The following is a 15,103-nucleotide window of genomic DNA, read 5'->3' as shown; positions in this document are numbered from 1 at the left end:
GAGAGGAGGCCTGAAGAGTCCCATCCTTCATGCCAAGCACACCAGACTTCAGCTCACACAGATCAGAGAGTCATGGGAGGTTAGGACCAGAAGGGACCTTGGTGTTTAGTCCCTCACTGCGACAAAGAGGCAGAAGGCAGAGGGAGGAATGACTTACCAGCGCCCCCCACAGGGGTCTCTGCTCACCGAATCCAACCCTGTCCTCTTCCTATGTGTCCGGTACTCCACGCGGTGCCCTAGGCAGAGACAAATATTTTGCCTTTATTCACGTCTCAACACGTGGTAAAACGTCTCTTCTACTTTTCAGTTCCCGTGCCCCCTCCCTTCTTCCCAGGACATGGTGGCTTCTGAACCCTTGTTCCCACCAAGTGCAGCCGAGGAAATGGGGCGGCCGCTCTGCTGAGCAGACAGGAAGGATAACCCGAGGAGCACTGGTCGTCCAGCCTGGCCGGACCGCGGCACCCCGCCTACCTCTGTACGGCCTTGGCCTCTGGGGGTGCACGGGGGGCCCCTGGCAGCCTGGTTCCAAGTTCATTCGGGCAGGAAAACCAGAAGCCACAGGCAGTAAAGAGCCATCCATCTGAATATGGTCATTCTGTTTTCTAAGAGCAAGGAAGAAAAAAGTTTGAATTACCTGATTTTTATTAAGGATGGGAACAGATGTTAAGTATAACTAATCTTTTAAGATGAATTTCAGTTGATATTTTCGATAAATAATGCTGCCTTTTATCGATTTTTCTCTGTCCTGCCTAAAGTTTTGTATATATTATCCTACTTAATCAATTTTTTGATTTTATTTATTTATTTGAGAAAGAGAGCACACAAGCGGGGGGGAGCGGCAGAGGGAGACGCAGCTTCCCGCTGAGAAAGGAGCCCGACATGGGGCTTGATCCCAGGATCCTGGGATCACGACTCCAGCAGAAGGCAGACGCATAATGGAGTGAGCCACCCAGGCGCCTCTATCCTACTTAATCTTAACAACAATGCCGTGGTTAGGTTATCATTAACCCTGCCTGCCCTCGCATTTTGTAGACTAGAAGCCTGAGGCTCAGAGGTCAAAGCTGCCTGACCCCTAGACCATTCTCTTTCCACCACAGCATTCGGCTCCTCTGACTAGAAAGGAGGAAGGAAGAACAAAAAGGAATGAGAAAAGCTGTGGAGGAGGACATGAGAGACCAAGGAAGAAGTGGGGGGAGACACGCACAGGTGGAAAGCAGGGAGAGGGAGAAAAACCCGCAAGGGTTCTGCGAAGTTGCAGAAACTCTCCTCTCCGTCACCTCTACACAGACCGTGTGCTGGAGAAGGTGACCCCTGCCCGCGGCCACACCCGTTAGCCAGCGAACCCCTGTTCACAGCTCTTCAACAGCTCCTCATCCTCCGGCCTTCTGAGATTCCAAAGTGAATGGGAAAAGCCACAACAATCCACTGGGTAAAAACTCTTTGGGCTGCTGCCTCCATGCTCAGAATAATGTCACACTGGAAAAGAGATGGAATCAAGCGGAGGGGCAGCTCCCGCCCCTGGGCTAATGCACATGGGATCGCGTTCGCCCTAGTGCCACAGGGCAGCTGGGAAGGCTGTCGTGGACACTCTTCTGCCCCTCCTTCCAGACTCTTCCTAAGCACCCCCAATCCCACCCTGGTATCCTACACCTCCCCCTACCCCTGTGATAACGACAGTCTCGATACGCCCTGGCGCTGTGTCTTGCGAGAAAGCATCTAGATGGATGAAGCAGGGCAGGCTCAGGTCCCACTCTGTGTATGTGGAAGGCCAGGCCAGGGCTGGGAAGACCACAGGGGGTCGGTCCACATGAGAGCCGGTCCACGTCTGATGCTCTCTGGGACTTCCAGAGCATACAGAGGGCCCTCCCACAGCCTGTAAGCCAATCCCTTCATTTAATCAAGGAAACTGAGGGTCAGAGAGGTGAGGGCAGGAGCCCAAGGTCCCGCTGTCTGCACAGTTGCCCAGAGCCGGGAGCCCGGAGCCCAGCGCTCAGCCCAGGCCCTCCCCACTGGCAGCCAGACTCTCCCCCGGCCCCCCGCGCCCAGCGAGCCAGCGGGCGCCTCACATGTGATTATAATTACTGTGGGCTTGGCCTGAGCCCAGCCATACCGCGAGCACATCCAGGCCTGGTCGCTGGCCAAGTTTCCATCTGGGTAGAAAAATGAACAAGTTCAAGGGATGCATGTTAATCCCAAACACCCAAGCAGGAAGGACTGGGGAGAGGGGGAGAGGGCTGGTCAGGATCTCTCGGGGCACTGTCAGCCCACCAAGAGCTCCCAAGACGAGCCCAGGAGGCAGAATGCTCCCAGCCAGCAGAGACTCGGCTGTGTGCCCATGAGGGGACCAGGGCTGCCCGCCTGTTGAGCACTATGGTTCAAGAGCCATCTCAAGATCGCTTGCGGTTATAAAGCCTGCTGGCTCCCGGGCCCAAGATGGAACTGAGCTGGCAAGATGTGGCCGGTGGGCCCCACAGCAGCCACCCCTCCTCACTCGGCTCCTTCCTTGTACTAAGCATTTCCCACAGTCTTTGCGTCCCCATCCTCTCCTTCAGCAGCACCATCCCCTACCACAGATGGGGAAACTGAGGCACGAAGATGCAGGGACTGGCCTGAGGCCAGGTAGCCATTGAGGAGCCAGGATGGGTAGAAGATAGGCCTGTGGCAGCCAGTCTGGCTGGCAGCCAGCCTCCCTCCTGAGGCTCTTGAGCTTCGAGGACAGCCTGGGCTGTATCTAGGACTCCCCTGCTTTCAGCTGGGGCCCACTGCCATGCCTAGTGCCTGAAGACTTACTTCATGAGCTATTTAGCTTGAGTACGGCTCCCCTCACAGCTTGCCTCAGCTCCCAGGCACCACCATCTGCAAGCTGTGCTTGGTTCAGGCCTCCGGGAATGCAAGGCTTTCGAACTTTGACCTATGTTATATGTGCAACTCTCCCTTTAGGAGCTTATAACAGGTTAAATAGGTATTAAGAGAGCCACCACTCTCTGCCTCAGAAGCAAAGGAGTTACTTAGCTGGAATTTTACTAATACCATGTGATGTGCTAAAAACCCTATGAAGGACAACAGCCATCAATTAAATATCAACTGTCAGGTGGGAAAGAGCTATGGCTCCCAAAGGGAACAATGAACTTTCTGATTGCTGATGCCCCTGAGGGGATACAATTCCTCAGAAAAATGAGGTCTACCTCAGATAAATGTGCTTATTTACACCAGCTTCTAGACTGGCCGAGGATAGTCCAGGGCCTGCAGCCAGGCATCTGAGCAAAGAGGCAAGCTCCAGAGTGCAGTTTCTTGCCGACTTGGGGATTTACGGGCTTCCTGGACAGGCCAAGCAGCCTCAGTTTCAAGGCCAGCAGCTGGGCCAGGAGGTTGGCCAAGGTTTTTTCAGAGGCTTTGCAAACAGTTGGGCCCTTGGGGAAAATGGCTTTGAAACACGGGGCTGTTATCTGGTCTTCCATCTCCTCTAGAGTCAAAGCCACAGCAGGGGCATTTTCTTCACTGAGGCGGGGGTAGGAGCCATGGGGGAGAGATGGGGAGGCAGAACGAGGAAATGAAGCATTATTCTCAAAAGGTCATCTCTTTAGTTTTTCTACTTTCAAAAGGCCCCGATGATCACTTTGTGTTTAAGCCAATCTTGCTTTTTCAAAGAAACGAAGAAAGGAAAAGATGTTTTTCCAGGTCTAATTATAAAAGCCGTAAGGCTGGAAAGATCTGGAGAAAACATCTGTCTCCTGGTTGTACATCCACTAGGTGTACACCAAAGCCCATGGGCAGGGGTAGGTCTGTGAATAACCTGCCAGGGGCAGCTCTATCAGCAGTCTGGGGGCCCCCAATCTCAAGACGCCCCCCTCCCTCAGTTTATCCACATCCCCATCGCTGGAACTAATGTCCAATTCTTCTTTTCGGTCCTCATGGGAACTGGAAAATGGTCAAGAGACTAGAAGCACTAGTGATTGGAGTCCTTATAATCCGAAGGGAGACAGGTTGGGGGCTCTGTCACCCCAGGATACTGAGTCCTGGAAGCCTGCACCGCCAGCATGAAAGGGCAAGGCCCAGAGGTGGGCTGCCCCGCCGGCCTTGCTGTCCCCCTGTCCCAGCAGGCCTGCCATCTGCACATGGCTGCTGGAAGGGCTTCTTCCTAAGCACACGGGCTCGGTCTTCTGGTCTTGTGCAAACCAAGAAAAACAGAGTGGGTGTCCCTGGATTTCCTGTTTAAAAAGTGCTGGTGGGGGGGTGGGGGAAGTTGGGGTCTAGAGAAACCATCTCATTCCCTCCCCCATCTATCAAAACCACAAATCTCAACCTTCCCAAGGTGAGGGAGGGGTGGGCTGCTGGGGTCAGGGAGCGGGTGTCTGGCAGGAGTGGCCGGCCTCTGGCGGGCACCCCCCGCCCCCCGACCAGCTCTGACAAGCTCTGAGCGCTGAAACCAGGCCCCAGGGGACCCCCATCACCCTGCAGCAAATCTCTCCCTGCTCTCAGCAGCTCACAGCCCTGGCTACTCAGGAGGACGTTTTCGAAACACTGGCAATAGAGATAAGAAGCAGGTGGCAGGAGAGGCCTGAGAGCTGGAGTCGGGCCCAGGGAGGGAAGCAGGCTCCCTGTTGAGAGAGCCAGAGGCACCCAGACCCCCGCCGGAGCTCACCCTCACTTTGATACTGTGCCGAGTCAGGGTCCTTGGCCTGGCCAGTGATTCACTGGTCAGAATCCGTGCTCCCCTGAGCAGCCTGAGCTTAGGCACTGCCTGCACGCCCAGCGAACTCCTGCAGAGTGGCCCAGAGATTGGCCCAGTCACCCAGTGCTTGCAAGCGTCGGACATGTGGCCTGAGGGCACTCGGTAAATATCTGCAGAAAGAATGATATGCTGTATTGCTGCTCCTATTTGAGCTGTGACCAGTGCCCCAGGGATGGCATCTCAGAGGCAGAAAGGACAACCAGGCGTTGGGCTTGGAGGGGCTGCGGCGTCTGGGTGGCTCAGTCGTTAAGCGTCTGCCTTCAGCTCAGGTCATGATCCCAGGGTCCTGGGATCGAGCCCCACATCGGGCTCCCTGCTCGGCGGGAAGCCTGCTTCTCCCTCTCCCACTCCCCCTGCTTGTGTTCCTGCTCTCTCTGTCTCTCTGTCAAATAAATAAAATCTTTAAAAAAAAAAAAATACACGGAGGGGTTTGGTTAGGTGCAGGTGGCCTGCACGGTAAAAATCGGATGACCTGAGCTCTTGACTGGTCTGAGTGTTTCTAGGAAAGTCATTCAACAATAACAAAAATAATACTAATAATACTAGGTATTACAGTGTGCAGAGGAGGGAGTCTCTTCTAACAGAGGCTCCAGACAGTGGTTTCAAGGTCACCTCTGGGATCCCTTGGAAACCTTAGGAATAACCAGAACAGTCCAGCCTGCTTCCCTGCGACTCAAGAAGCCCCCCAAAAGTGTGGGCTGTTTCAGGGTTCTGGGTCAGACCCTCTTTGAATCCCAGCCCCTTGAACTCCCGCCTCTAAAGACAAATCCCACAGCCCCCGCTAGCTCTTCATCCCTCACACATTCCATGGATGATCTTTGGTCCCTCTCTCAGCCTGGACAAACAGAATGAAACAGGGCATCTGGCCACTACCCAGTCCAGCCACGCTGCTCTCTGGGGGCAGGAACCTTAAGAGGAATCCCAGCTCCAGCCAAGGAAAACATGAGTCCGGGCTGTCTAAGCCAGGTGGCTTCTCCCCCCACCTTCCGTTCCCCTGCCCCCATCCTTGGGAGCCAATGAGTAGTTTGGGTAACCCTGAGACCCGGCCCCCCGCCCCCCGCCCCCCCCCCCCCCCCCCCGGCCTCCCGTACTGCCTGCAGCCAGCAGGGGCTTCTTTCTGTGTGTCTCTGTATCTTCGTGTGGCCTGACTGGACTGAGGGCCCTCCCTATTTCAACATAACTAATTACATCTGCAAAACCCTATTTCCAAATAAGGTCACCCTGTGAGGTTCTAGGTGGATGTGAATTTTAGGGGGACACTACTTGACCCAGGACACCAATGTTGAATTCAACTTTATCTGATCACTGAAGTCCATGACCCCTCACCCATCCGATTTTGGCTTCCAAGATTCTGTGGCTGTTGTCTGTTCTTCTGTTGTCTTTGTCCTTTTATTTTCATTTTGGAGGTGCTTGAGGTAGGAGCTACGGTAAAAAGAAACCAGAGAGATGAATCTTAATTCTTTAATTACACTTTAATTCTTTAATAACACTTTCTTTAATCCAATATATCTAAAATATTTCTACATGTAATCAATGTAGAAAATTATTATTTTTTTTTTAAAGATTTTTTATTTATTTGACAGAGAGATACAGCGAGAGAGGGAACACAAGCAGGGGGAGTGGGAGAAGGAGAAGCAGGCCTCCTGCCGAGCAGGGAGCCCGATGCGGGGCTCGATCCCAGGATCCTGGGATCATGACCTGAGCCGAAGGCAGAAGCTTAACGACTGAGCCACCCAGGCGCCCCTAGAAAATTATTTTTTTAAAAGATTTTATTTTCAAGTCATCTCTACACCCAACATGGGGCTCGAACTCACCACCCTGAGACCAAGAGTCGCACGCTCCACTGACTGAGCCAGCCGGGCGCCCCTAGAAAATTACAGCCACAGGAGGCTAGTGACTACCTCACTGAACAGCGCAGCTCAGGAGGAAGAGAAAGGGGTGAGGCACTGGGGACCCTCCTGGGGAGGCCAGCGGGTTCCGTTTGCTGTTGACTTGGCCACCTCCAGGGGCTCTCCTGGTGATCTTTCATCTGTGTCTCTTGGTGATGGAGGGAAGGAGTGACGTGGGGCAAGCTCACAGGACTGTTCTGCCAACCCCGAAGGGGGATTTGTTCATTCACAAGGAAGAGGATCACTACCTGGTCACTCTCTGGCCTCTAGATGTAATGCCACCCCTTTCCCGGGGCACACTTCTTGGAGAGCCAGTCCTGGGGAGCCTGGATGCAAAACCAGGGCCAGTCCTTACTGGGCATAGACTGGAAATCTCCAGCAGCACCAGTGTGAGCACCCCACCCCCACCCCCACCCCCACCCCCAGCAGGCATGCCCATCCCTGGGAGGATGTAGCCAGACTCCCTCTCCCTCTGTGAGGCAGTGGGAGTTGGGTATGTCCATGTTCTGGGGCCTGGCTCTTTTCGACACCCCCATGGCAGACCTGGCCCCTTCAGACAGGCATCTTTACCTTTAACACCCAAATCAGTTTTGCCAGCCTGGGCCCATTCTCCCTCTTTTTGACTTTGCTTCTGTCTGCTCTGTGTCTGTGTATCAGTTTTATGGTCAAACTCTCAAAGAGCAACCTTATTCCGCAGGGAATGGGTTCCCTCATTTTGTTCCCTAAAATGGCTGCAATTCTTTTTTCTCCTGGATCTTGCTCCACACCCTCTGTGTTTTTCTGAGAAATCCAGAAATACAGGACCCAGACCCAGAACTGGGCCCAGACATGTCTTATCCACCTCTCAGTCTCTGGGGCCTGCACATAGTAGGGGTGTAGCCCCCGCCCCCCTCCCCCAGGATGAGCAGAACAGAGGCATCCCACCCACACCACTCTACCTGTCCTGGGGATCCAGGGACAGCCGTGCCTGAGCCCGAGTGGCTGGACGATGGGATCTGCACACCTTCACTTCTATGAAGGGGTAAAATTTGGAGGGAAAATGAAGTATAGGGAATGGAAACCAGTATAGGGGATGAGGAATCTCTGATGTTAATTCAGAGTTACCACCAGTGTCTGAAAGCTACAAATGACAAGACTCTTTTGCTCTCTGGCTCACTTTCTCTCTCTCTTGCTTCTCTCTGTTTCTCTCTCTCTCTCTCTCTCTCTCTCTCTCTCTCTCACACACACACACACACACACACACATATCTTGAGAGGCTTCCCATTTTTTTCTGCTATGCATGGACTTCACAAAAAGTGACTCAACCTTACATAAGAATCTGAGGGGCCCAGGAGCACAATGACTCACTGCCCTGAAATTTCCAGTGGGTTACACATGTCTTCTTAGATGATTTTTTAAATTTTATCTTTAATGGTTGTCAAAAGGAAATTTGGTTTTTGAGGCAGATTGGGGTGGGGATCCTGCCTCAGGGCAGGAAAGAATAGTTACAAGGGACAGAAAGAGACAAGCGCTGAGGAGACAGCCCTCTTGGTGTCAGGCCTCAGGAGGTTCCACCGAGAATCGGACGTCTCCTCTCAGGACCTCAGGGCATTTCAAGAAATCTAGTGCTACAATCACCCTAGGGAGAGCCAGCCCCTGGGTGTCCAGACAGGACTTGGATTTGGGGGGGCCCGTGGCTTCAGTGTCCCTGCTGACTGAAGAGCCTCCGAATGCTGCAGGGCAGTGGTCCCCAGCTCTGGTCACAGGCTGGAATCCTCTGGGGAGCTTTAAAATCCTGACGCCCAGGTCACACCCCAGACCGACTAAATCAGAACCTCTGGGGCCCACAGATCAGTATTTTTTTAGGTTTCCCACGTGATTCCAACGTGTAGCCAAGGAGGAGACCCTGCTGGTTGGAGGGTCTGGTGCCATTTTACAACAGGCGGATAATTCCAGTCGTTGATGCCTTCCTGATTCTCACAGGCTTGTTAGCCATTTCCTTGAATTCCGGGTTCAATCAGATATGATTCTCCAGGGAGCCTGAGAATTTCCCCCTCTCACTCGGGTTGCAAAAAGCCCAAAAGACAGCAACTCCCTGAAGGGAAGATTGGCAGCTCCGAAGAGCTGACGGGTGGGCCTGTCAGAGGACAGGGCGGAAGACTCTCCTACAGGCAGCCCCCGGGGAAGCTCAGATGCCCCCACACCAAGCCTCTCTCCCATCCCAACACAGGCCTGCCCCGGCGCCCCTCTGCCACCACCCATGGCACCCTCAGCCACAGGGGAACTCACGGGCCTCATGCTGGCACCAAGAGTCACACCCGACCTTCCCCCAGCCTTTTCCTCCCTCTCCCTGATGCACACGGACCCTGCCCCACCAGCCTGCCCCCACCCGCCTACATGCCCCGCCCATGCCTACATCCAGACTCAAGCTCACACCCAAACATCCCCTGACCCACAAGATACACAAAGTCTTCATATCTCCCAGGGAATGCATATGTTCCTGCCAGGAAATCCCCTTGTCATCTCACCGCTCAGTGGGTATCCGCTGACCTGCACCTTTGCAGGTGCAGAGAGCAGGTCCTCAGCCCCCAGCTGGGGCAACGGGACCGAAAGCACCCTGGTCACATTTATCCCATCAGCCTCAGCCACAGAGGCCCAGTGCCTGGCATTCTGCATGCGGCCGCTTGACGCGTGGCCCTGCCGTACCATCATCCGCCTCACCTCCACAGGTATAATGTGCCCTCCTCACCTTTGTGTCAGACTCAGCCTCCCCTCCAAGAGCAAGAAAGGTGGTTGATCAGTCTGGGTCCCTCCCTGGCCGAGTTCAGGTTCATACTGCATGTCCAAAGGCATGGCACCTCACCTTTCTGAGCCTCCTTTTCTTCATCTGTAAAATGGGCTGATACAAGCACTAGCCACGTAGATTTGTTGCGAGGACTACAAGAGGTGAGACAGGTAAAGAGTGCGATGCTTCGTACCTGGGAAGCTCTCAAACGCTGCCGTGATCTCGGTGGGACGAGGTACTGGGAAGCTCAGCTTGATTCCACGTTGGACTGGAAATGCCATGAGGGCCGGGACCTTGTCTACTTAAGTCCATTCTGGGTGCCTGGCTGGGGCTGGCATCTAGGAGGGACTCAGTGAATACTAGTTACATGAATAAGGCATGAACTATTATCATCTCTGTTGTTGCTATTGCCCTCATTGTCGGTATTGTGCTCATTTTTGCCGTCGATATTATTATTCTTATGAGTTTCTTTCAGTCCCACCATCAGCTCTGAAGGTACTGCACTCCTGTCCCTGCCCCTCCCCATAAGGCACGTGGTCTTGGCAACCCTCTGCTTTGGGGCCACTGCTATCTGGTCCCTCACTGGGGAGCAGGAACCGGAGACAGCTGCATATCCCCGTGACCCCCAGCACCCTCGTGGACAGCTTTGCAAGGAACCCCAAATGCACACAGTCAGCCTCTCGGATGAGGAGCCCACCAGGTAACCTAAAAGCCTGTCCTCTGGCTGGAAACACAGAAGGGGGCGCCCAGACCAGCCACACAACGAATGACCTTTTGGACCCTTTCTCTTTGTGTTGCAGATCTCACCTCCTCCTCTCCCTTTTCTCTCCATCTCTCTGGGGCAGTTTTGTCCCTCTTGGCAAGCAGACAACCCCTCTCTTGCTGCAGCTCCAGGCCAGGGTTTGTGGAGAACTCAGTGGCTCCTGGGCCTGCACTCCCAGCAGTCTCTCTCCCTCCTGGACTCCAAGCTGATCTTGGGGTGGGGGGGTGGAGGCTGGACTGCCTTAGGGCATGGAAGTGGGGGGAAGGTAAGGTCACAGTTGATGGCTTCTCAAGACCCTAGGAAAACCCCTCAGGCAAGACTAAATGGCACTATAATGGCAGTTAGGACCCACCCCACTTCACAGGCAGTCTTCTAAAGAGGATGGGAAGATGGGTTTGAGCCCAAGTACCTGCCCTCTAGCTGTCCCTATGTTGCCCAAACAGGACCACGCCAGGTTGCTGGGAAGTCTAAGAACAGAGCCCCCATCCCCCAGCTCAGAACCCAGTCTTCAAAAGAGTAGTTAAGAACGGTTTAGGACAAGAGTAGGATTTTTCTGTGTTGATTTTTCTTCAAAAGATTCACAATATGTCCCAAATATCCCTAACTTCTTATGTTTGTGATGATGCTCCCTAGGACTCCAGACTGTCCCCGAACCTTCCTTGACCTAACTCATACCTTCTTCCAGGGCCACTCAACATACCCCAGGCCTGCCACTGGTTAGCCTGACCAAAGGATGTCCTCATCCCGCACTCCCTTTAGCTGCCATGTCTGTATCAGCAATCTTCACAGGATTATAAAGCTGACCATCTTTGATCATTCTACCTTTTCTCTTTATTCAGAAGAGCCTTGCAGGTAATGTTTCTTTGGGCAATGTTTCCTGAAGTCTCTTCCATGAACCTCAAGTTTTGTGAGATGTTAAATGGTGTTATGTAAAAAAAAAAAAAAAAAAAAAGATGTCTAATAACTTTGGGAAATAATGGGTTTTAAAGATGAATGTTTTTTATTATTGCCTGATTCTGAGACTTTACTAAATGCATTAGAAGTGGAGAGAGTGCTTTCCAAACCTTCTTAACCACTCAACATTCTTCTCTTCTCAGAGGATGCCGTGTGACCAGCGTTCCATGGCCTAGACTTTGGGAAATTCTGCAGTTGTTAGGCTCATCATAAAAAGCAACTGTTCTCATTGGCTCATTACACAGGTCTGTAGAACCAGTAGCAGCTATTAAAATGTTTGGTGGCAAAGCTCTTCATGCCATAATTCCTTCAACATGGGCTCTCCATTCAACAGGCTTGCCAAATGTTCCCTTTCAGATGAGCTCCAAGGTCTCCAACTTTTCTGGTCTTCATGAGTCCCTCTCGGTGGCGGTCCTGAGAACCACCAACCACCACCAGCTCAAGATAACTCAGGGGAAGTCAAGGCTTTCTGTGTGGCAAGGTGATGAAAACATGATCAGAGACCACTTCCACATCCCTGCGACTGGGAGAACGAAGAAGGAAGGAACTGGGTCTACGGATTTGTTTAACGACGTATAGATGCCATAACTATCCAACCACAGGGGATCAGTCAGGTAAATGGAGGCACGCCGCCTCTTTGGGACAGCATGAGTGTGCATAACACATGGAAAGATTGTCCTGCTATAGTATTAAGTGGAAAGAGGCTGTAATGCAGAAGAGGACATTGTTAGTTTACAAATGGTGGCAGAGTCTTCAGGGAGCATCTATAGTTGGCCCAATACCAGGCGGTGTCCTTGGGTGTGAAATGTGGAGCCCCGAGGGAACGGCCTGGATGGGTTGAAAGTGTGGAGGGGGGCCCACTGAATTGGATAATGCAAAAGAAATAACAGTAATTTGAGAGTTGGGGCTGGCAGTTGGAGGAAAGAGAGGAGCTGCCAAGTGGAACATTCAGACATTCAATGCATATCTGTGTGAAGGAAGGGCCATGAGGATTCCTCAGGGCAGGGAGTCTTCGGGGGGGTGTAACATTCTCTGTAAGGCATTTGCTCTATTGCCACATGAGGTCATCTCCCTCTCTCCCCTCTTGTCTCTAATACGTGACCAAGGCAGCATATCCCAACACCAAGGAAAGACGGAACAGGCGAGCTGAAGCTGGGCGGCGCCCCCAGGAATCCTCAGAGCTGCTGGGAGCCCTGTTGGGTCTGCCACCATCCCTGGCATAACCAGCAAAGGCCCAGCAGGGAACAGATGGCATGCTCACCAAGGATAATGGGAGAGAGTGGAATAAAAGGACCATTTACAAAGGTGCGGGCAGGGCGTGTGTGTAGACACCCCAAGGGCTGGGAACAGCCCCACACTGTTAGCTGCACTAGGCCTGAGGGGGGACCGGAGAGAACCAGCTGGGGGCTGTCTGACAAGACTGACAAGAGCTGTGACCTTCTGTGGAGGACGCAGCCAGGCCCCCAGTGAGCCCATAGGGAGGGAGCAGGGGGAATGACATTATGGGCTGAATTGTGACTCCCCCAAACCGTGTTCGAGCCCTAACGCCCAGTACCTCAGAATGTGACTGTACTGGGGGACAGGGCCTTTACAGAGGTTATTAAGTAAAGAGGGAACTGAAATTTAAATACACTAAGAGATACCAGGGGTGTGCCCCTCCCCCAGGGCCAAAGCAGGCTGGGGACAGTGGAGAGTAGACCTGGAGGGGCAGATGGACAGACAAAGGGAACCCACATACCTGGAAGGGGCATTGAGCCAATTTAATGTATCATAAGAATGGGCAACTGAGGCTTCTGATGCCAGGTTTACAAGTAGGACACAGGATGGGGGGGGGGGGCGGTGAAAACAGGCCAGCACTTGGGCCAAGATTGGAAAAAATAGGAAAAGTAACAATGTTTGGCAGTTATGTGGCTGATCTTTTTTTTTAACTTTTCTTTATTGATATGGTCAGGTTGTTTTCAGACTAAAAAGAGACAATCCAGAGGCAGACTTCTCAGAAGAAACAGCTTAATCTAGCTTGGGGAACAGCTATAGGAGAGTGGGAGGGAGGCCACAGGGGCAGAAGTGTGGTGGATAAGGGAAGGCAGCCCCCTTGAAATATTTTTTATTTTAGGTAGGCTCCACACTCTGTGTGAAGCCCAACACAGGGCTTGAACTCATGACCCTCAGATCAAGACCTGAGCTGAGATCAAGAATTGGACACTTAAACCAACTGAGCCACTCAGGTGCTCCCCTCCTTAAAATATTTTAAATGCCACCAGAAGTGAGGTATCCAGGTCTCTTGTGCACATCAGCCCCCTACTTGCATATGACAGATCATTCCCTCAGCCCTGGACTCCATCTCCACATGGGACACACTCAGAACACAGCTCAGAGAGGAGCAAAAACATTTAGGGGAGCTGCCCTGAGTGCCCCTCAACCTCTCATTTCTGCCCCAAAGCCCTGGGGAGCTACCATTCTTGGCTTTGCCCAGGGTCCTACCTGAGGTCCGTCAGCTCCATGAGTGGCCTCCCAACTGGGTGAGACAGGACAGGCCACTAGCTGCCCACCTCAGCCCTTCCCCCCTCCACGACCGGAGTGCTCAAGCCAGAGCACCAGGATCGCCACCTAGCCGGCCCTCCCAGCTGGCCCTTTTCTGTCTCAGCCGCAGGTCCTCTAATCCTTGGTTTTCTAGATTAGGAGATGCTGATTGTCTTCATTGTGACTCCTCGTGGAGACCTCTGGCTGGCCTAGATGGAGGGGCTCTGGAACCCTACCTGTCCCCCTTACACATGCCGACACATGTGTCCGCTCCGCTCCTCGGAGCTCCTTACCTTCTGGTGATTGATCAGATGGAACCAGTAACCCAGGACCACCTCGCTCACAGGGCCAACGTGCAGGCTGAATGAGAATCGGGACCATTTTCAGAACTGTGGCATACGAGCACGTCTGACAAACGGGGGGATTGCAATCAGATAACGAAGAACTCTGGCAGAGAACCCAGCTGGATGCCTCACTTACCGGATGACTCAAGGTCAGGATAGCGGCTCATATCTTTCAGACACCTACCACGTGCCTGCTCAGAGTGCTCTCCACGCGCCGACTCTCGTAACATGGCCGACCACTCCGTGAGAGGGATGCTGTGCTTCTCCCCACCATGTGGATGAGGACAGCAGGACACAGTGGTCACAAACCCAGCACAGTCAAACAGTAATGGCACAGCCGGGATTTGACCCTAGGGAGAGTCTAAGGCTGTGTTAGGAGTCACTGGTCTCAGTTTCCCCCTAACTGAAGGGAGCAGGGAAAGCACTCCCTGCCTCCAAGAGAACAAGCTCCATTCCCATGAGCAAAGAGAAGCCCCCGTGAGGACAATAGGACGGAGCACATGAAGTCTGAAGGTGCTCCCTGCCTTCTCTTGGCTGAGGTCCACCTCTGTCCCCAGACTGATGAGGTTGTCCCTGGAGAGACCAGATCGTCCTGACCTCACTGGGACTTAGCTGGGCTCAGGACTCCTGCGCCCTGCCCTCCCCCGAGGATCCACTCACAGATTCCACCTGGGCCTTACAGAGCCCCAAAGCAGGGGTTAACTGTGAGTAAGAGCAGGGACAGTCCATGTCCAATCTCCCTTGTCCTCCCTGGGGTTGTTTGACTTGAGCACTTGACTCCCAGGATATTAAGCGGAGGCCTACTTGGTTAGGGTGCATTAGTCAAATATGGGACACAGGTTAGGAGTCTGCTCCAGCAGAAATGGACTCCTCCCTGACCACTGCCTGGTCCCCTAGCATCTCAAAAAAGGGACCAGCATCTCAGTGGTCCCAGCCGTCTGGCTTGGAGGTGTGTGTGGTGGGGGTGGAGGGAGAGGGAGGGATGTAGGCCTTTACTCTTTCTCTCTTGACAGAACGGACGGTCCCACATTAATAAGCTCCTCCCCCAGGCAAAGAGCTGAGGTGGGAAACTCCCAGATGGAATAGATCCTCCAGGATCCCTCATTAGAAAGCCAGAGATCTCCAGCAGGCATCATG

The 15,103-nt window shown here is 53.1% G+C and overlaps 1 long non-coding RNA gene across 5 annotated transcripts in view; it reads right to left on the bottom strand.

Annotated features, from left to right (window-relative positions):
* Window positions 1-15,103, bottom strand: part of LOC123850516 (uncharacterized) — a 50,554-nt gene that overhangs the window by 14,718 nt on the left and 20,733 nt on the right. For 3 of the 5 annotated variants that reach the window (XR_010405711.1, XR_010405712.1, XR_010405708.1), the window contains exons 1-4: window positions 7,560-9,566; window positions 6,059-6,154; window positions 472-602; window positions 158-236 (exon numbers count right to left, since the gene is read on the bottom strand). This is a non-coding gene — a long non-coding RNA (uncharacterized LOC123850516). The other 2 variants (XR_010405709.1, XR_010405710.1) reach the window with 2 other exon arrangements.

This window comes from Mirounga angustirostris, unplaced genomic scaffold, assembly GCF_029215605.1.
Source record: "Mirounga angustirostris isolate CCGP_5_RB_7025 unplaced genomic scaffold, mMirAng1.0.hap1 SCAF_10, whole genome shotgun sequence".
NCBI classification, from domain to species: domain Eukaryota; kingdom Metazoa; phylum Chordata; class Mammalia; order Carnivora; family Phocidae; genus Mirounga; species Mirounga angustirostris.
The sequence above is the reverse complement of the archived record's forward strand: the minus strand, read 5'-3'. Positions and strand labels throughout refer to the sequence as shown.